Consider the following 18,607-nt stretch of genomic DNA (forward strand, 5'->3'; position numbering starts at 1 on the left):
AATTTCATGACAAAGTCTGCAAATTGGACGTGAATTTTGCCGGGTCATGAAACAGAATAGTTTATAGTCTTTGTGATCACAAATTGCAAAAAAAAAAAAATAAATGGGCAAAAATCTCTGCTCACAAGCATTGGTGGTTCAGTGGTAGAATTCTCGCCTGCCACGCGGGAGGCCCGGGTTCGATTCCCGGCCAATGCAAACACAAGTTTTTCTGATTAGTTCTGCTGCTGCTTTTATATATGATACTGAGAGTGAACACCGTCACTTACAATATTAGTGTGAATTCAGGTTTTGCACTTGAAACTGGCACAATTTCATGACAAAATCTGCAAATTGGACGTGAATTTTGCAGGGTCATGAAACCGAATAGCTTATAGTCTTTGTGAAAACAAATTGCAAAAAAAAAAAAAAAAATGGTCAAAAAATCTCTGCTCACAAGCATTGGTGGTTCAGTGGTAGAATTCTCGCCTGCCACGCGGGAGGCCCGGGTTCGATTCCCGGCCAATGCAAACACAAGTTTTTCTGCTCAGTTCTGCTGCTGCTTTTATATATGATACTGAGAGTGAACACCGTCACTTACAATATTAGTGTGAATTCAGGTTTTGCACTTGAAACTGGCACAATTTCATGACCAAGTCTGCAAATTGGACGTGAACTTTACAGGGTCATGAAACCGAATAGTTTATAGTCTTTGTGATTAAAAATTGCAAAAAAAAAAAAAAAAAAATGGGCAAACATCTCTGCTCACAAGCATTGGTGGTTCAGTGGTAGAATTCTCGCCTGCCACGCGGGAGGCCCGGGTTCGATTCCCGGCCAATGCAAACACAAGTTTTTCTGCTTAGTTCTGCTGCTGCTTTTATATATGATACTGAAAGTGACACCGTCCCTTACAATATTAGTGTGAATTCAGGTTTTGCACTTGAAACTGGCACAATTTCATGACAAAGTCTGCAAATTGGACGTGAATTTTGCCGGGTCATGAAACAGAATAGTTTATAGTCTTTGTGATTACAAATTGCAAAAAAAAAAAAAAAAATGGGCAAACATCTCTGCTCACAAGCATTGGTGGTTCAGTGCTAGAATTCTCGCCTGCCACGCGGGAGGACCGGGTTCGATTCCCGGCCAATGCAAACACAAGTTTTTCTGCTTAGTTCTGCTGCTGCTTTTATATATGATACTAAAAGTGACACCGTCCCTTACAATATTAGTGTGAATTCAGGTTTTGCACTTGAAACTGGCACAATTTCATGACAAAGTCTGCAAATTGGACGTGAATTTTGCCGGGTCATGAAACAGAATAGTTTATAGTCTTTGTGATCACAAATTGCAAAAAAAAAAAAATAAATGGGCAAAAATCTCTGCTCACAAGCATTGGTGGTTCAGTGGTAGAATTCTCGCCTGCCACGCGGGAGGCCCGGGTTCGATTCCCGGCCAATGCAAACACAAGTTTTTCTGATTAGTTCTGCTGCTGCTTTTATATATGATACTGAGAGTGAACACCGTCACTTACAATATTAGTGTGAATTCAGGTTTTGCACTTGAAACTGGCACAATTTCATGACAAAGTCTGCAAATTGGACGTGAATTTTGCAGGGTCAGTGCTAGAATTCTCGCCTGCCACGCGGGAGGCCCGGGTTCGATTCCCGGCCAATGCAAACACAAGTTTTTCTGCTTAGTTCTGCTGCTGGGCCTTACAATATTAGTGTGAATTCAGGTTTTGCTCTTGAAACTGGCACAATTTCATGACAAAGTCTGCAAATTGGACGTGAATTTTGCCGGGTCATGAAACAGAATAGTCTATAGTCTTTGTGATCACAAATTGCAAAAAAAAAAAAAATAAATGGGCAAAAATCTCTGCTCACAAGCATTGGTGGTTCAGTGGTAGAATTCTCGCCTGCCACGCGGGAGGCCCGGGTTCGATTCCCGGCCAATGCAAACACAAGTTTTTCTGATTAGTTCTGCTGCTGCTTTTATATATGATACTGAGAGTGAACACCGTCACTTACCGTATTAGTGTGAATTCAGGTTTTGCACTTGAAACTGGCACAATTTCATGACAAAGTCTGCAAATTGGACGTGAATTTTGCAGGGTCATGAAACCGAATAGCTTATAGTCTTTGTGAAAACAAATTGCAAAAAAAAAAAAAAAAATGGTCAAATAATCTCTGCTCACAAGCATTGGTGGTTCAGTGGTAGAATTCTCGCCTCGCGGGCCCGGGCCTCCTGCCACGCGGGAGGCCCGGGTTCGATTCCCGGCCAATGCAAACACAAGTTTTTCTGTTTAGTTCTGCTGCTGCTTTTATATATGATACTGAGAGTGAACACCGTCACTTACAATATTGGTGTGAATTCAGGTTTTGCACTTGAAACTGGCACAATTTCATGACAAAGTCTGCAAATTGGACGTGAATTTTGCCGGGTGATGAAACCGAATAGTTGATAGTCTTTGTGATTACAAATTGCAAAAAAAAAAAAAAAAATGGGCAAAAAATCTCTGCTCACAAGCATTGGTGGTTCAGTGGTAGAATTCTCGCCTGCCACGCGGGAGGCCCGGGTGCGATTCCCGGCCAATGCAAACACAAGTTTTTCTGCTCAGTTCTGCTGCTGCTTTTATATATGATACTGAGAGTGAACACCGTCACTTACAATATTAGTGTGAATTCAGGTTTTGCACTTGAAACTGGCACAATTTCATGACAAAGTCTGCAAATTGGACGTGAATTTTACAGGGTCATGAAACAGAATAGTTTATAGTCTTTGTGATCACAAATTGCAAAAAAAAAAAAAAAAAAAATGGGCAAACATCTCTGCTCACAAGCATTGGTGGTTCAGTGGTAGAATTCTCGCCTGCCACGCGGGAGGCCCGGGTTCGATTCCCGGCCAATGCAAACACAAGTTTTTCTGCTTAGTTCTGCTGCTGCTTTTATATATGATACTGAAAGTGACACCGTCCCTTACAATATTAGTGGAAATTCAGGTTTTGCACTTGAAACTGGCACAATTTCATGACAAAGTCTGCAAATTGGACGTGAATTTTGCCGGGTCATGAAACAGAATAGTTTATAGTCTTTGTGATCACAAATTGCAAAAAAAAAAAAAAAAAATGGGCAAAAATCTCTGCTCACAAGCATTGGTGGTTCAGTGGTAGAATTCTCGCCTGCCACGCGGGAGGCCCGGGTTCGATTCCCGGCCAATGCAAACACAAGTTTTTCTGCTTAGTTCTGCTGCTGCTTTTATATATGATACTGAAAGTGACACCGTCCCTTACAATATTAGTGTGAATTCAGGTTTTGCACTTGAAACTGGCACAATTTCATGACAAAGTCTGCAAATTGGACGTGAATTTTGCCGGGTCATGAAACAGAATAGTCTATAGTCTTTGTGATCACAAATTGCAAAAAAAAAAAAAATAAATGGGCAAAAATCTCTGCTCACAAGCATTGGTGGTTCAGTGGTAGAATTCTCGCCTGCCACGCGGGAGGCCCGGGTTCGATTCCCGGCCAATGCAAACACAAGTTTTTCTGATTAGTTCTGCTGCTGCTTTTATATATGATACTGAGAGTGAACACCGTCACTTACCGTATTAGTGTGAATTCAGGTTTTGCACTTGAAACTGGCACAATTTCATGACAAAGTCTGCAAATTGGACGTGAATTTTGCAGGGTCATGAAACCGAATAGCTTATAGTCTTTGTGAAAACAAATTGCAAAAAAAAAAAAAAAAATGGTCAAATAATCTCTGCTCACAAGCATTGGTGGTTCAGTGGTAGAATTCTCGCCTGCCACGCGGGAGGCCCGGGTTCGATTCCCGGCCAATGCAAACACAAGTTTTTCTGATTAGTTCTGCTGCTGCTTTTATATATGATACTGAGAGTGAACACCGTCACTTACCGTATTAGTGTGAATTCAGGTTTTGCACTTGAAACTGGCACAATTTCATGACAAAGTCTGCAAATTGGACGTGAATTTTGCAGGGTCATGAAACCGAATAGCTTATAGTCTTTGTGAAAACAAATTGCAAAAAAAAAAAAAAAAATGGTCAAATAATCTCTGCTCACAAGCATTGGTGGTTCAGTGGTAGAATTCTCGCCTCGCGGGCCCGGGCCTCCTGCCACGCGGGAGGCCCGGGTTCGATTCCCGGCCAATGCAAACACAAGTTTTTCTGTTTAGTTCTGCTGCTGCTTTTATATATGATACTGAGAGTGAACACCGTCACTTACAATATTGGTGTGAATTCAGGTTTTGCACTTGAAACTGGCACAATTTCATGACAAAGTCTGCAAATTGGACGTGAATTTTGCCGGGTGATGAAACCGAATAGTTGATAGTCTTTGTGATTACAAATTGCAAAAAAAAAAAAAAAAATGGGCAAAAAATCTCTGCTCACAAGCATTGGTGGTTCAGTGGTAGAATTCTCGCCTGCCACGCGGGAGGCCCGGGTGCGATTCCCGGCCAATGCAAACACAAGTTTTTCTGCTCAGTTCTGCTGCTGCTTTTATATATGATACTGAGAGTGAACACCGTCACTTACAATATTAGTGTGAATTCAGGTTTTGCACTTGAAACTGGCACAATTTCATGACAAAGTCTGCAAATTGGACGTGAATTTTACAGGGTCATGAAACAGAATAGTTTATAGTCTTTGTGATCACAAATTGCAAAAAAAAAAAAAAAAAAAATGGGCAAACATCTCTGCTCACAAGCATTGGTGGTTCAGTGGTAGAATTCTCGCCTGCCACGCGGGAGGCCCGGGTTCGATTCCCGGCCAATGCAAACACAAGTTTTTCTGCTTAGTTCTGCTGCTGCTTTTATATATGATACTGAAAGTGACACCGTCCCTTACAATATTAGTGGAAATTCAGGTTTTGCACTTGAAACTGGCACAATTTCATGACAAAGTCTGCAAATTGGACGTGAATTTTGCCGGGTCATGAAACAGAATAGTTTATAGTCTTTGTGATCACAAATTGCAAAAAAAAAAAAAAAAAATGGGCAAAAATCTCTGCTCACAAGCATTGGTGGTTCAGTGGTAGAATTCTCGCCTGCCACGCGGGAGGCCCGGGTTCGATTCCCGGCCAATGCAAACACAAGTTTTTCTGCTTAGTTCTGCTGCTGCTTTTATATATGATACTGAAAGTGACACCGTCCCTTACAATATTAGTGTGAATTCAGGTTTTGCACTTGAAACTGGCACAATTTCATGACAAAGTCTGCAAATTGGACGTGAATTTTGCCGGGTCATGAAACAGAATAGTCTATAGTCTTTGTGATCACAAATTGCAAAAAAAAAAAAAATAAATGGGCAAAAATCTCTGCTCACAAGCATTGGTGGTTCAGTGGTAGAATTCTCGCCTGCCACGCGGGAGGCCCGGGTTCGATTCCCGGCCAATGCAAACACAAGTTTTTCTGATTAGTTCTGCTGCTGCTTTTATATATGATACTGAGAGTGAACACCGTCACTTACCGTATTAGTGTGAATTCAGGTTTTGCACTTGAAACTGGCACAATTTCATGACAAAGTCTGCAAATTGGACGTGAATTTTGCAGGGTCATGAAACCGAATAGCTTATAGTCTTTGTGAAAACAAATTGCAAAAAAAAAAAAAAAAATGGTCAAATAATCTCTGCTCACAAGCATTGGTGGTTCAGTGGTAGAATTCTCGCCTGCCACGCGGGAGGCCCGGGTTCGATTCCCGGCCAATGCAAACACAAGTTTTTCTGTTTAGTTCTGCTGCTGCTTTTATATATGATACTGAGAGTGAACACCGTCACTTACAATATTGGTGTGAATTCAGGTTTTGCACTTGAAACTGGCACAATTTCATGACAAAGTCTGCAAATTGGACGTGAATTTTGCCGGGTGATGAAACCGAATAGTTGATAGTCTTTGTGATTACAAATTGCAAAAAAAAAAAAAAAAATGGGCAAAAAATCTCTGCTCACAAGCATTGGTGGTTCAGTGGTAGAATTCTCGCCTGCCACGCGGGAGGCCCGGGTGCGATTCCCGGCCAATGCAAACACAAGTTTTTCTGCTCAGTTCTGCTGCTGCTTTTATATATGATACTGAGAGTGAACACCGTCACTTACAATATTAGTGTGAATTCAGGTTTTGCACTTGAAACTGGCACAATTTCATGACAAAGTCTGCAAATTGGACGTGAATTTTACAGGGTCATGAAACAGAATAGTTTATAGTCTTTGTGATCACAAATTGCAAAAAAAAAAAAAAAAATGGGCAAAAATCTCTGCTCACAAGCATTGGTGGTTCAGTGGTAGAATTCTCGCCTGCCACGCGGGAGGCCCGGGTTCGATTCCCGGCCAATGCAAACACAAGTTTTTCTGCTTAGTTCTGCTGCTGCTTTTATATATGATACTGAAAGTGACACCGTCCCTTACAATATTAGTGTGAATTCAGGTTTTGCACTTGAAACTGGCACAATTTCATGACAAAGTCTGCAAATTGGACGTGAATTTTGCCGGGTCATGAAACAGAATAGTCTATAGTCTTTGTGATCACAAATTGCAAAAAAAAATAAAATAAATGGGCAAAAATCTCTGCTCACAAGCATTGGTGGTTCAGTGGTAGAATTCTCGCCTGCCACGCGGGAGGCCCGGGATCGATTCCCGGCCAATGCAAACACAAGTTTTTCTGATTAGTTCTGCTGCTGCTTTTATATATGATACTGAGAGTGAACACCGTCACTTACCGTATTAGTGTGAATTCAGGTTTTGCACTTGAAACTGGCACAATTTCATGACAAAGTCTGCAAATTGGACGTGAATTTTGCAGGGTCATGAAACCGAATAGCTTATAGTCTTTGTGAAAACAAATTGCAAAAAAAAAAAAAAAAATGGTCAAATAATCTCTGCTCACAAGCATTGGTGGTTCAGTGGTAGAATTCTCGCCTCGCGGGCCCGGGCCTCCTGCCACGCGGGAGGCCCGGGTTCGATTCCCGGCCAATGCAAACACAAGTTTTTCTGTTTAGTTCTGCTGCTGCTTTTATATATGATACTGAGAGTGAACACCGTCACTTACAATATTGGTGTGAATTCAGGTTTTGCACTTGAAACTGGCACAATTTCATGACAAAGTCTGCAAATTGGACGTGAATTTTGCCGGGTGATGAAACCGAATAGTTGATAGTCTTTGTGATTACAAATTGCAAAAAAAAAAAAAAAAATGGGCAAAAAATCTCTGCTCACAAGCATTGGTGGTTCAGTGGTAGAATTCTCGCCTGCCACGCGGGAGGCCCGGGTGCGATTCCCGGCCAATGCAAACACAAGTTTTTCTGCTCAGTTCTGCTGCTGCTTTTATATATGATACTGAGAGTGAACACCGTCACTTACAATATTAGTGTGAATTCAGGTTTTGCACTTGAAACTGGCACAATTTCATGACAAAGTCTGCAAATTGGACGTGAATTTTACAGGGTCATGAAACAGAATAGTTTATAGTCTTTGTGATCACAAATTGCAAAAAAAAAAAAAAAAAAAATGGGCAAACATCTCTGCTCACAAGCATTGGTGGTTCAGTGGTAGAATTCTCGCCTGCCACGCGGGAGGCCCGGGTTCGATTCCCGGCCAATGCAAACACAAGTTTTTCTGCTTAGTTCTGCTGCTGCTTTTATATATGATACTGAAAGTGACACCGTCCCTTACAATATTAGTGGAAATTCAGGTTTTGCACTTGAAACTGGCACAATTTCATGACAAAGTCTGCAAATTGGACGTGAATTTTGCCGGGTCATGAAACAGAATAGTTTATAGTCTTTGTGATCACAAATTGCAAAAAAAAAAAAAAAAAATGGGCAAAAATCTCTGCTCACAAGCATTGGTGGTTCAGTGGTAGAATTCTCGCCTGCCACGCGGGAGGCCCGGGTTCGATTCCCGGCCAATGCAAACACAAGTTTTTCTGCTTAGTTCTGCTGCTGCTTTTATATATGATACTGAAAGTGACACCGTCCCTTACAATATTAGTGTGAATTCAGGTTTTGCACTTGAAACTGGCACAATTTCATGACAAAGTCTGCAAATTGGACGTGAATTTTGCCGGGTCATGAAACAGAATAGTCTATAGTCTTTGTGATCACAAATTGCAAAAAAAAAAAAAATAAATGGGCAAAAATCTCTGCTCACAAGCATTGGTGGTTCAGTGGTAGAATTCTCGCCTGCCACGCGGGAGGCCCGGGTGCGATTCCCGGCCAATGCAAACACAAGTTTTTCTGTTTAGTTCTGCTGCTGCTTTTATATATGATACTGAGAGTGAACACCGTCACTTACAATATTGGTGTGAATTCAGGTTTTGCACTTGAAACTGGCACAATTTCATGACAAAGTCTGCAAATTGGACGTGAATTTTGCCGGGTGATGAAACCGAATAGTTGATAGTCTTTGTGATTACAAATTGCAAAAAAAAAAAAAAAAATGGGCAAAAAATCTCTGCTCACAAGCATTGGTGGTTCAGTGGTAGAATTCTCGCCTGCCACGCGGGAGGCCCGGGTGCGATTCCCGGCCAATGCAAACACAAGTTTTTCTGCTCAGTTCTGCTGCTGCTTTTATATATGATACTGAGAGTGAACACCGTCACTTACAATATTAGTGTGAATTCAGGTTTTGCACTTGAAACTGGCACAATTTCATGACAAAGTCTGCAAATTGGACGTGAATTTTACAGGGTCATGAAACAGAATAGTTTATAGTCTTTGTGATCACAAATTGCAAAAAAAAAAAAAAAAATGGGCAAAAATCTCTGCTCACAAGCATTGGTGGTTCAGTGGTAGAATTCTCGCCTGCCACGCGGGAGGCCCGGGTTCGATTCCCGGCCAATGCAAACACAAGTTTTTCTGCTTAGTTCTGCTGCTGCTTTTATATATGATACTGAAAGTGACACCGTCCCTTACAATATTAGTGTGAATTCAGGTTTTGCACTTGAAACTGGCACAATTTCATGACAAAGTCTGCAAATTGGACGTGAATTTTGCCGGGTCATGAAACAGAATAGTCTATAGTCTTTGTGATCACAAATTGCAAAAAAAAATAAAATAAATGGGCAAAAATCTCTGCTCACAAGCATTGGTGGTTCAGTGGTAGAATTCTCGCCTGCCACGCGGGAGGCCCGTGTTCGATTCCCGGCCAATGCAAACACAAGTTTTTCTGATTAGTTCTGCTGCTGCTTTTATATATGATACTGAGAGTGAACACCGTCACTTACCGTATTAGTGTGAATTCAGGTTTTGCACTTGAAACTGGCACAATTTCATGACAAAGTCTGCAAATTGGACGTGAATTTTGCAGGGTCATGAAACCGAATAGCTTATAGTCTTTGTGAAAACAAATTGCAAAAAAAAAAAAAAAAATGGTCAAATAATCTCTGCTCACAAGCATTGGTGGTTCAGTGGTAGAATTCTCGCCTGCCACGCGGGAGGCCCGGGTTCGATTCCCGGCCAATGCAAACACAAGTTTTTCTGTTTAGTTCTGCTGCTGCTTTTATATATGATACTAAGAGTGAACACCGTCACTTACAATATTGGTGTGAATTCAGGTTTTGCACTTGAAACTGGCACAATTTCATGACAAAGTCTGCAAATTGGACGTGAATTTTGCCGGGTGATGAAACCGAATAGTTGATAGTCTTTGTGATTACAAATTGCAAAAAAAAAAAAAAAAATGGGCAAAAAATCTCTGCTCACAAGCATTGGTGGTTCAGTGGTAGAATTCTCGCCTGCCACGCGGGAGGCCCGGGTGCGATTCCCGGCCAATGCAAACACAAGTTTTTCTGCTTAGTTCTGCTGCTGCTTTTATATATGATACTGAGAGTGACACCGTCCCTTACAATATTAGTGTGAATTCAGGTTTTGCACTTGAAACTGGCACAATTTCATGACAAAGTCTGCAAATTGGACGTGAATTTTGCCGGGTGATGAAACCGAATAGTTGATAGTCTTTGTGATCACAAATTGCAAAAAAAAAAAAAAAAATGGGCAAAAAATCTCTGCTCACAAGCATTCGTGGTTCAGTGGTAGAATTCTCGCCTGCCACGCGGGAGGCCCGGGTTCGATTCCCGGCCAATGCAAACACAAGTTTTTCTGCTTAGTTCTGCTGCTGCTTTTATATATGATACTGAAAGTGACACCGTCCCTTACAATATTAGTGTGAATTCAGGTTTTGCACTTGAAACTGGCACAATTTCATGACAAAGTCTGCAAATTGGACGTGAATTTTGCCGGGTCATGAAACAGAATAGTCTATAGTCTTTGTGATCACAAATTGCAAAAAAAATAAAAATAAATGGGCAAAAATCTCTGCTCACAAGCATTGGTGGTTCAGTGGTAGAATTCTCGCCTGCCACGCGGGAGGCCCGGGTTCGATTCCCGGCCAATGCAAACACAAGTTTTTCTGATTAGTTCTGCTGCTGCTTTTATATATGATACTGAGAGTGAACACCGTCACTTACCGTATTAGTGTGAATTCAGGTTTTGCACTTGAAACTGGCACAATTTCATGACAAAGTCTGCAAATTGGACGTGAATTTTGCAGGGTCATGAAACCGAATAGCTTATAGTCTTTGTGAAAACAAATTGCAAAAAAAAAAAAAAAAATGGTCAAATAATCTCTGCTCACAAGCATTGGTGGTTCAGTGGTAGAATTCTCGCCTGCCACGCGGGAGGCCCGGGTTCGATTCCCGGCCAATGCAAACACAAGTTTTTCTGTTTAGTTCTGCTGCTGCTTTTATATATGATACTGAGAGTGAACACCGTCACTTACAATATTGGTGTGAATTCAGGTTTTGCACTTGAAACTGGCACAATTTCATGACAAAGTCTGCAAATTGGACGTGAATTTTGCCGGGTGATGAAACCGAATAGTTGATAGTCTTTGTGATTACAAATTGCAAAAAAAAAAAAAAAAATGGGCAAAAAATCTCTGCTCACAAGCATTGGTGGTTCAGTGGTAGAATTCTCGCCTGCCACGCGGGAGGCCCGGGTGCGATTCCCGGCCAATGCAAACACAAGTTTTTCTGCTTAGTTCTGCTGCTGCTTTTATATATGATACTGAGAGTGACACCGTCCCTTACAATATTAGTGTGAATTCAGGTTTTGCACTTGAAACTGGCACAATTTCATGACAAAGTCTGCAAATTGGACGTGAATTTTACAGGGTCATGAAACCGAATAGTTTATAGTCTTTGTGATCACAAATTGCAAAAAAAAAAAAAAAAAAAATGGGCAAAAAATCTCTGCTCACAAGCATTGGTGGTTCAGTGGTAGAATTCTCGCCTGCCACGCGGGAGGCCCGGGTTCGATTCCCGGCCAATGCAAACACAAGTTTTTCTGCTTAGTTCTGCTGCTGCTTTTATATATGATACTGAGAGTGAACACCGTCACTTACAATATTAGTGTGAATTCAGGTTTTGCACTTGAAACTGGCACAATTTCATGACAAAGTCTGCAAATTGGACGTGAATTTTGCCGGGTGATGAAACAGAATAGTTTATAGTCATTGTGATTACAAATTGCAAAAAAAAAAAAAAAAAATGGGCAAAAAATCTCTGCTCACAAGCATTGGTGGTTCAGTGGTAGAATTCTCGCCTGCCACGCGGGAGGCCCGGGTTCGATTCCCGGCTAATGCAAACAAGTTTTTCTGATTAGTTCTGCTGCTGCTTTTATATATGATACTGAGAGTGAACACCGTCACTTACAATATTAGTGTGAATTCAGGTTTTGCACTTGAAACTGGCACAATTTCATGACAAAGTCTGCAAATTGGACGTGAATTTTGCCGGGTGATGAAACCGAATAGTTGATAGTCTTTGTGATTACAAATTGCAAAAAAAAAAAAAAAATGGGCAAAAAATCTCTGCTCACAAGCATTGGTGGTTCAGTGGTAGAATTCTCGCCTGCCACGCGGGAGGCCCGGGTTCGATTCCCGGCCAATGCAAACAGAAGTTTTTCTGCTTAGTTCTGCTGCTGCTTTTATATATGATACTGAGAGTGAACACCGTCACTTACAATATTAGTGTGAATTCAGGTATTGCACTTGAAACTGGCACAATTTCATGACAAAGTCTGCAAATTGGACATGAATTTTGCCGGGTGATGAAAACGAATAGTTTATAGACTTTGTGATTACAAATTGCAAAAAAAAAAAAAAAATGGGCAAAAAATCTCTGCTCACAAGCATTGGTGGTTCAGTGGTAGAATTCTCGCCTGCCACGCGGGAGGCCCGGGTTCGATTCCCGGCTAATGCAAACAAGTTTTTCTGATTAGTTCTGCTGCTGCTTTTATATATGATACTGAGAGTGAACACCGTCACTTACAATATTAGTGTGAATTCAGGTTTTGCACTTGAAACTGGCACAATTTCATGACAAAGTCTGCAAATTGGACGTGAATTTTGCCGGGTCATGAAACCGAATAGTTTATAGTCTTTGTGATTACAAATTGCAAAAAAAAAAAAAAAAATGGGCAAAAATCTCTGCTCAAAAGCATTGGTGGTTCAGTGGTAGAATTCTCGCCTGCCACGCGGGAGGCCCGGGTTCGATTCCCGGCTAATGCAAACACAAGTTTTTCTGATTAGTTCTGCTGCTGCTTTTATATATGATACTGAGAGTGAACACCGTCACTTACAATATTAGTGTGAATTCAGGTTTTGCACTTGAAACTGGCACAATTTCATGACAAAGACTGCAAATTGGACGTGAATTTTGCCGGTTGATGAAACCGAATAGTTTATAGTCTTTGTGATTACAAATTGCAAAAAAAAAAAAAAAATGGGCAAAAAATCTCTGCTCACAAGCATTGGTGGTTCAGTGGTAGAATTCTCGCCTGCCACGCGGGAGGCCCGGGTTCGATTCCCGGCCAATGCAAACACAAGTTTTTCTGCTTAGTTCTGCTGCTGCTTTTATATATGATACTGAGAGTGAACACCGTCACTTACAATATTAGTGTGAATTCAGGTATTGCACTTGAAACTGGCACAATTTCATGACAAAGTCTGCAAATTGGACGTGAATTTTACAGGGTCATGAAACCGAATAGTTTATAGACTTTGTGATTACAAATTGCAAAAAAAAAAAAAAAATGGGCAAAAAATCTCTGCTCACAAGCATTGGTGGTTCAGTGGTAGAATTCTCGCCTGCCACGCGGGAGGCCCGGGTTCGATTCCCGGCCAATGCAAACACAAGTTTTTCTGCTCAGTTCTGCTGCTGCTTTTATATATGATACTGAGAGTGAACACCGTCACTTACAATATTAGTGTGAATTCAGGTTTTGCACTTGAAACTGGCACAATTTCATGACAAAGTCTGCAAATTGGACGTGAATTTTACAGGGTCATGAAACCGAATAGTTTATAGTCTTTGTGATTAAAAATTGCAAAAAAAAAAAAAAAAAAATGGGCAAACATCTCTGCTCACAAGCATTGGTGGTTCAGTGGTAGAATTCTCGCCTGCCACGCGGGGGGCCAGGGTTCGATTTCCCGGCCAATGCAAACACAAGTTTTTCTGCTTAGTTCTGCTGCTGCTTTTATATATGATACTGAGAGTGAACACAGTCACTTTCAATATTAGTGTGAATTCAGGTTTTGCACTTGAAACTGGCACAATTTCATGACAAAGTCTGCAAATTGGACGTGAATTTTGCCGGGTGATGAAACAGAATAGTTTATAGTCATTGTGATAACAAATTGCAAAAAAAAAAAAAAAAAAAGGGCAAAAAATCTCTGCTCACAAGCATTGGTGGTTCAGTGGTAGAATTCTCGCCTGCCACGCAGGAGGCCGGGTTCGATTCCCGGCCAATGCAAACACAAGTTTTTCTGCTTAGTTCTGCTGCTGCTTTTATATATGATACTGAGAGTGACACCGTCCCTTACAATATTAGTGTGAATTCAGGTTTTGCACTTGAAACTGGCACAATTTCATGACAAAGTCTGCAAATTGGACGTGAATTTTGCCGGGTGATGAAACAGAATAGTTTATAGTCATTGTGATTACAAATTGCAAAAAAAAAAAAAAAAAATGGGCAAAAAATCTCTGCTCACAAGCATTGGTGGTTCAGTGGTAGAATTCTCGCCTGCCACGCGGGAGGCCCGGGTTCGATTCCCGGCTAATGCAAACAAGTTTTTCTGATTAGTTCTGCTGCTGCTTTTATATATGATACTGAGAGTGAACACCGTCACTTACAATATTAGTGTGAATTCAGGTTTTGCACTTGAAACTGGCACAATTTCATGACAAAGTCTGCAAATTGGACGTGAATTTTGCCGGTTGATGAAACCGAATAGTTTATAGTCTTTGTGATTACAAATTGCAAAAAAAAAAAAAAAATGGGCAAAAAATCTCTGCTCACAAGCATTGGTGGTTCAGTGGTAGAATTCTCGCCTGCCACGCGGGAGGCCCGGGTTCGATTCCCGGCCAATGCAAACACAAATTTTTCTGCTTAGTTCTGCTGCTGCTTTTATATATGATACTGAGAGTGAACACCGTCACTTACAATATTAGTGTGAATTCAGGTTTTGCACTTGAAACTGGCACAATTTCATGACAAAGTCTGCAAATTGGACGTGAATTTTGCCGGGTGATGAAACCGAATAGTTGATAGTCTTTGTGATTACAAATTGCAAAAAAAAAAAAAAAAATGGGCAAAAAATCTCTGCTCACAAGCATTGGTGGTTCAGTGGTAGAATTCTCGCCTGCCACGCGGGAGGCCCGGGTTCGATTCCCGGCCAATGCAAACACAAGTTTTTCTGCTTAGTTCTGCTGTTGCTTTTATATATGATACTGAGAGTGAACACCGTCACTTACAATATTAGTGTGAATTCAGGTTTTGCACTTGAAACTGGCACAATTTCATGACAAAGTCTGCAAATTGGACGTGAATTTTGCCGGGTGATGAAACCGAATAGTTTATAGTCTTTGTGATTACAAATTGCAAAAAAAAAAAAAAAATGGGCAAAAAATCTCTGCTCACAAGCATTGGTGGTTCAGTGGTAGAATTCTCGCCTGCCACGCGGGAGGCCCGGGTTCGATTCCCGGCCAATGCAAACAGAAGTTTTTCTGCTTAGTTCTGCTGCTGCTTTTATATATGATACTGAGAGTGAACACCGTCACTTACAATATTAGTGTGAATTCACGTATTGCACTTGAAACTGGCACAATTTCATGACAAAGTCTGCAAATTGGACGTGAATTTTACAGGGTCATGAAACCGAATAGTTTATAGTCTTTGTGATCACAAATTGCAAAAAAAAAAAAAAAAAAAATGGGCAAAAAATCTCTGCTCACTAGCATTGGTGGTTCAGTGGTAGAATTCTCGCCTGCCACGCGGGAGGCCCGGGTTCGATTCCCGGCCAATGCAAACACAAGTTTTTCTGCTTAGTTCTGCTGCTGCTTTTATATATGATACTGAGAGTGAACACCGTCACTTACAATATTAGTGTGAATTCAGGTTTTGCACTTGAAACTGGCACAATTTCATGACAAAGTCTGCAAATTGGACGTAAATTTTGCCGGGTGATGAAACAGAATAGTTTATAGTCATTGTGATTACAAATTGCAAAAAAAAAAAAAAAAAATGGGCAAAAAATCTCTGCTCACAAGCATTGGTGGTTCAGTGGTAGAATTCTCGCCTGCCACGCGGGAGGCCCGGGTTCGATTCCCGGCTAATGCAAACAAGTTTTTCTGATTAGTTCTGCTGCTGCTTTTATATATGATACTGAGAGTGAACACCGTCACTTACAATATTAGTGTGAATTCAGGTTTTGCACTTGAAACTGGCACAATTTCATGACAAAGTCTGCAAATTGGACGTGAATTTTGCCGGGTCATGAAACCGAATAGTTTATAGTCTTTGTGATTACAAATTGCAAAAAAAAAAAAAAAAATGGGCAAAAATCTCTGCTCACAAGCATTGGTGGTTCAGTGGTAGAATTCTCGCCTGCCACGCGGGAGGCCCGGGTTCGATTCCCGGCTAATGCAAACACAAGTTTTCTGCTTAGTTCTGCTGCTGCTTTTATATATGATACTGAGAGTGAACACCGTCACTTACAATATTAGTGTGAATTCAGGTTTTGCACTTGAAACTGGCACAATTTCATGACAAAGTCTGCAAATTGGACGTGAATTTTGCCGGGTGATGAAACCGAATAGTTGATAGTCTTTGTGATTACAAATTGCAAAAAAAAAAAAAAAAATGGGCAAAAAATCTCTGCTCACAAGCATTGGTGGTTCAGTGGTAGAATTCTCGCCTGCCACGCGGGAGGCCCGGGTTCAATTCCCGGCCAATGCAAACACAAGTTTTTCTGCTTAGTTCTGCTGCTGCTTTTATATATGATACTGAGAGTGAACACCGTCACTTACAATATTAGTGTGAATTCAGGTTTTGCACTTGAAACTGGCACAATTTCATGACAAAGTCTGCAAATTGGACGTGAATTTTGCAGGGTCATGAAACCGAATAGCTTATAGTCTTTGTGAAAACAAATTGCAAAAAAAAAAAAAAAAATGGTCAAAAAATCTCTGCTCACAAGCATTGGTGGTTCAGTGGTAGAATTCTAGCCTGCCACGCGGGAGGCCCGGGTTCGATTCCCGGCCAATGCAAACACAAGTTTTTCTGCTTAGTTCTGCTGCTGCTTTTATATATGATACTGAGAGTGAACACCGTCACTTACAATATTGGTGTGAATTCAGGTTTTGCACTTGAAACTGGCACAATTTCATGACAAAGTCTGCAAATTGGACGTGAATTTTGCCGGGTGATGAAACAGAATAGTTTATAGTCATTGTGATTACAAATTGCAAAAAAAAAAAAAAAAAATGGGCAAAAAATCTCTGCTCACAAGCATTGGTGGTTCAGTGGTAGAATTCTCGGCTGCCACGCGGGAGGCCCGGGTTCGATTCCTGGCTAATGCAAACAAGTTTTTCTGATTAGTTCTGCTGCTGCTTTTATATATGATACTGAGAGTGAACACCGTCACTTACAATTTTAGTGTGAATTCAGGTTTTGCACTTGAAACTGGCACAATTTCATGACAAAGTCTGCAAATTGGACGTGAATTTTGCCGGGTCATGAAACCGAATAGTTTATAGTCTTTGTGATTACAAATTGCAAAAAAAAAAAAAAAAATGGGCAAAAATCTCTGCTCACAAGCATTGGTGGTTCAGTGGTAGAATTCTCGCCTGCCACGCGGGAGGCCCGGGTTCGATTCCCGGCCAATGCAAACAAAAGTTTTTCTGCTTAGTTCTGCTGCTGCTTTTATATATGATACTGAGAGTGAACACCGTCACTTACAATATTAGTGTGAATTCAGGTTTTGCACTTGAAACTGGCACAATTTCATGACAAAGTCTGCAAATTGGACGTGAATTTTGCCGGTTGATGAAACCGAATAGTGCAAAAAAAAAAAAAAAAAATGGGCAAAAAATCTCTGCTCACAAGCATTGGTGGTTCAGTGGTAGAATTCTCGCCTGCCACACGGGAGGCCCGGGTTCGATTCCCAGCCAATGCAAACACAAGTTTTTCTGCTTAGTTCTGCTGCTGCTTTTATATATGATACTGAGAGTGAACACCGTCACTTACAATATTAGTGTGAATTCAGGTTTTGCACTTGAAACTGGCACAATTTCATGACAAAGTCTGCAAATTGGACGTGAATTTTGCCGGTTGATGAAACCGAATAGTTTATAGTCTTTGTGATCACAAATTGCAAAAAAAAAAAAAAAAATGGGCAAAAAATCTCTGCTCACAAGCATTGGTGGTTCAGTGGTAGAATTCTCGCCTGCCACGCGGGAGGCCCGGGTTCGATTCCCGGCCAATGCAAACACAAGTTTTTCTGCTTAGTTCTGCTGCTGCTTTTATATATGATACTGAGAGTGAACACCGTCACTTACAATATTAGTGTGAATTCAGGTTTTGCACTTGAAACTGGCACAATTTCATGACAAAGTCTGCAAATTGGACGTGAATTTTGCCGGGTGATGAAACCGAATAGTTGATAGTCTTTGTGATCACAAATTGCAAAAAAAAAAAAAAAAATGGGCAAAAAATCTCTGCTCACAAGCATTGGTGGTTCAGTGGTAGAATTCTCGCCTGCCACGCGGGAGGCCCGGGTTCGATTCCCGGACAATGCAAACACAAGTTTTTCTGCTTAGTTCTGCTGCTGCTTTTATATATGATACTGAGAGTGAAACCGTCCCTTACAATAATAGTGTGAATTCAGGTTTTGCACTTGAAACTGGCACAATTTCATGACAAAGTCTGCAAATTGGACGTGAATTTTGCAGGGTCATGAAACCGAATAGTTTATAGACTTTGTGATTACAAATGGCAAAAAAAAAAAAAAAATGGGCAAAAAATCTCTGCTCACAAGCATTGGTGGTTCAGTGGTAGAATTCTCGCCTGCCACGCGGGAGGCCCGGGTTCGATTCCCGGCCAATGCAAACACAAGTTTTTCTGCTTAGTTCTGCTGCTGCTTTTATATATGATACTGAGAGTGAACACCGTCACTTACAATATTAGTGTGAATTCAGGTTTTGCACTTGAAACTGGCACAATTTCATGACAAAGTCTGCAAATTGGACGTGAATTTTGCCTGGTGATGAAACCGAATAGTTGA

The 18,607-nt window shown here is 41.0% G+C and overlaps 34 non-coding genes across 34 annotated transcripts; all 34 read left to right on the forward strand.

Annotated features, from left to right (window-relative positions):
- Positions 1-127: 127 nt before the first annotated feature.
- trnag-gcc (transfer RNA glycine (anticodon GCC)) lies at positions 128-198 on the forward strand. Its single transcript has one exon. It is a non-coding gene; the product is annotated as a tRNA-Gly (tRNA).
- Positions 199-438: 240 nt separating this feature from the next.
- On the forward strand, positions 439-509 carry trnag-gcc (transfer RNA glycine (anticodon GCC)). Its single transcript has one exon. It is a non-coding gene; the product is annotated as a tRNA-Gly (tRNA).
- Positions 510-750: 241 nt separating this feature from the next.
- trnag-gcc (transfer RNA glycine (anticodon GCC)) lies at positions 751-821 on the forward strand. The gene has a single exon. It is a non-coding gene; the product is annotated as a tRNA-Gly (tRNA).
- A 547-nt stretch (positions 822-1,368) lies between these two features.
- trnag-gcc (transfer RNA glycine (anticodon GCC)) lies at positions 1,369-1,439 on the forward strand. Its single transcript has one exon. It is a non-coding gene; the product is annotated as a tRNA-Gly (tRNA).
- A 425-nt stretch (positions 1,440-1,864) lies between these two features.
- Positions 1,865-1,935, forward strand: trnag-gcc (transfer RNA glycine (anticodon GCC)). Its single transcript has one exon. It is a non-coding gene; the product is annotated as a tRNA-Gly (tRNA).
- A 240-nt stretch (positions 1,936-2,175) lies between these two features.
- trnaa-cgc (transfer RNA alanine (anticodon CGC)) lies at positions 2,176-2,264 on the forward strand. Its single transcript is given in 2 exon segments — positions 2,176-2,211; positions 2,230-2,264. It is a non-coding gene; the product is annotated as a tRNA-Ala (tRNA).
- Positions 2,265-2,817: 553 nt separating this feature from the next.
- Positions 2,818-2,888, forward strand: trnag-gcc (transfer RNA glycine (anticodon GCC)). Its single transcript has one exon. It is a non-coding gene; the product is annotated as a tRNA-Gly (tRNA).
- A 239-nt stretch (positions 2,889-3,127) lies between these two features.
- On the forward strand, positions 3,128-3,198 carry trnag-gcc (transfer RNA glycine (anticodon GCC)). The gene has a single exon. It is a non-coding gene; the product is annotated as a tRNA-Gly (tRNA).
- Positions 3,199-3,437: 239 nt separating this feature from the next.
- Positions 3,438-3,508, forward strand: trnag-gcc (transfer RNA glycine (anticodon GCC)). The gene has a single exon. It is a non-coding gene; the product is annotated as a tRNA-Gly (tRNA).
- A 240-nt stretch (positions 3,509-3,748) lies between these two features.
- Positions 3,749-3,819, forward strand: trnag-gcc (transfer RNA glycine (anticodon GCC)). Its single transcript has one exon. It is a non-coding gene; the product is annotated as a tRNA-Gly (tRNA).
- Positions 3,820-4,059: 240 nt separating this feature from the next.
- On the forward strand, positions 4,060-4,148 carry trnaa-cgc (transfer RNA alanine (anticodon CGC)). Its single transcript is given in 2 exon segments — positions 4,060-4,095; positions 4,114-4,148. It is a non-coding gene; the product is annotated as a tRNA-Ala (tRNA).
- A 553-nt stretch (positions 4,149-4,701) lies between these two features.
- On the forward strand, positions 4,702-4,772 carry trnag-gcc (transfer RNA glycine (anticodon GCC)). The gene has a single exon. It is a non-coding gene; the product is annotated as a tRNA-Gly (tRNA).
- A 239-nt stretch (positions 4,773-5,011) lies between these two features.
- Positions 5,012-5,082, forward strand: trnag-gcc (transfer RNA glycine (anticodon GCC)). The gene has a single exon. It is a non-coding gene; the product is annotated as a tRNA-Gly (tRNA).
- A 239-nt stretch (positions 5,083-5,321) lies between these two features.
- trnag-gcc (transfer RNA glycine (anticodon GCC)) lies at positions 5,322-5,392 on the forward strand. The gene has a single exon. It is a non-coding gene; the product is annotated as a tRNA-Gly (tRNA).
- Positions 5,393-5,632: 240 nt separating this feature from the next.
- trnag-gcc (transfer RNA glycine (anticodon GCC)) lies at positions 5,633-5,703 on the forward strand. Its single transcript has one exon. It is a non-coding gene; the product is annotated as a tRNA-Gly (tRNA).
- Positions 5,704-6,253: 550 nt separating this feature from the next.
- On the forward strand, positions 6,254-6,324 carry trnag-gcc (transfer RNA glycine (anticodon GCC)). The gene has a single exon. It is a non-coding gene; the product is annotated as a tRNA-Gly (tRNA).
- Positions 6,325-6,874: 550 nt separating this feature from the next.
- On the forward strand, positions 6,875-6,963 carry trnaa-cgc (transfer RNA alanine (anticodon CGC)). The gene is given in 2 exon segments: positions 6,875-6,910; positions 6,929-6,963. It is a non-coding gene; the product is annotated as a tRNA-Ala (tRNA).
- A 553-nt stretch (positions 6,964-7,516) lies between these two features.
- Positions 7,517-7,587, forward strand: trnag-gcc (transfer RNA glycine (anticodon GCC)). Its single transcript has one exon. It is a non-coding gene; the product is annotated as a tRNA-Gly (tRNA).
- Positions 7,588-7,826: 239 nt separating this feature from the next.
- Positions 7,827-7,897, forward strand: trnag-gcc (transfer RNA glycine (anticodon GCC)). Its single transcript has one exon. It is a non-coding gene; the product is annotated as a tRNA-Gly (tRNA).
- Positions 7,898-8,757: 860 nt separating this feature from the next.
- On the forward strand, positions 8,758-8,828 carry trnag-gcc (transfer RNA glycine (anticodon GCC)). Its single transcript has one exon. It is a non-coding gene; the product is annotated as a tRNA-Gly (tRNA).
- A 550-nt stretch (positions 8,829-9,378) lies between these two features.
- trnag-gcc (transfer RNA glycine (anticodon GCC)) lies at positions 9,379-9,449 on the forward strand. The gene has a single exon. It is a non-coding gene; the product is annotated as a tRNA-Gly (tRNA).
- An 860-nt stretch (positions 9,450-10,309) lies between these two features.
- trnag-gcc (transfer RNA glycine (anticodon GCC)) lies at positions 10,310-10,380 on the forward strand. Its single transcript has one exon. It is a non-coding gene; the product is annotated as a tRNA-Gly (tRNA).
- Positions 10,381-10,620: 240 nt separating this feature from the next.
- trnag-gcc (transfer RNA glycine (anticodon GCC)) lies at positions 10,621-10,691 on the forward strand. The gene has a single exon. It is a non-coding gene; the product is annotated as a tRNA-Gly (tRNA).
- Positions 10,692-11,244: 553 nt separating this feature from the next.
- trnag-gcc (transfer RNA glycine (anticodon GCC)) lies at positions 11,245-11,315 on the forward strand. Its single transcript has one exon. It is a non-coding gene; the product is annotated as a tRNA-Gly (tRNA).
- A 549-nt stretch (positions 11,316-11,864) lies between these two features.
- trnag-gcc (transfer RNA glycine (anticodon GCC)) lies at positions 11,865-11,935 on the forward strand. The gene has a single exon. It is a non-coding gene; the product is annotated as a tRNA-Gly (tRNA).
- Positions 11,936-12,792: 857 nt separating this feature from the next.
- trnag-gcc (transfer RNA glycine (anticodon GCC)) lies at positions 12,793-12,863 on the forward strand. Its single transcript has one exon. It is a non-coding gene; the product is annotated as a tRNA-Gly (tRNA).
- A 239-nt stretch (positions 12,864-13,102) lies between these two features.
- trnag-gcc (transfer RNA glycine (anticodon GCC)) lies at positions 13,103-13,173 on the forward strand. The gene has a single exon. It is a non-coding gene; the product is annotated as a tRNA-Gly (tRNA).
- A 1,172-nt stretch (positions 13,174-14,345) lies between these two features.
- trnag-gcc (transfer RNA glycine (anticodon GCC)) lies at positions 14,346-14,416 on the forward strand. The gene has a single exon. It is a non-coding gene; the product is annotated as a tRNA-Gly (tRNA).
- Positions 14,417-14,656: 240 nt separating this feature from the next.
- On the forward strand, positions 14,657-14,727 carry trnag-gcc (transfer RNA glycine (anticodon GCC)). The gene has a single exon. It is a non-coding gene; the product is annotated as a tRNA-Gly (tRNA).
- A 239-nt stretch (positions 14,728-14,966) lies between these two features.
- On the forward strand, positions 14,967-15,037 carry trnag-gcc (transfer RNA glycine (anticodon GCC)). The gene has a single exon. It is a non-coding gene; the product is annotated as a tRNA-Gly (tRNA).
- Positions 15,038-15,280: 243 nt separating this feature from the next.
- trnag-gcc (transfer RNA glycine (anticodon GCC)) lies at positions 15,281-15,351 on the forward strand. The gene has a single exon. It is a non-coding gene; the product is annotated as a tRNA-Gly (tRNA).
- Positions 15,352-17,141: 1,790 nt separating this feature from the next.
- trnag-gcc (transfer RNA glycine (anticodon GCC)) lies at positions 17,142-17,212 on the forward strand. The gene has a single exon. It is a non-coding gene; the product is annotated as a tRNA-Gly (tRNA).
- Positions 17,213-17,740: 528 nt separating this feature from the next.
- On the forward strand, positions 17,741-17,811 carry trnag-gcc (transfer RNA glycine (anticodon GCC)). The gene has a single exon. It is a non-coding gene; the product is annotated as a tRNA-Gly (tRNA).
- Positions 17,812-18,360: 549 nt separating this feature from the next.
- Positions 18,361-18,431, forward strand: trnag-gcc (transfer RNA glycine (anticodon GCC)). The gene has a single exon. It is a non-coding gene; the product is annotated as a tRNA-Gly (tRNA).
- Positions 18,432-18,607: the final 176 nt, after the last annotated feature.

The sequence above is a fragment of the Cololabis saira genome, unplaced genomic scaffold (genome assembly GCF_033807715.1).
Source record: "Cololabis saira isolate AMF1-May2022 unplaced genomic scaffold, fColSai1.1 scf137, whole genome shotgun sequence".
NCBI lineage: Eukaryota > Metazoa > Chordata > Actinopteri > Beloniformes > Belonidae > Cololabis > Cololabis saira.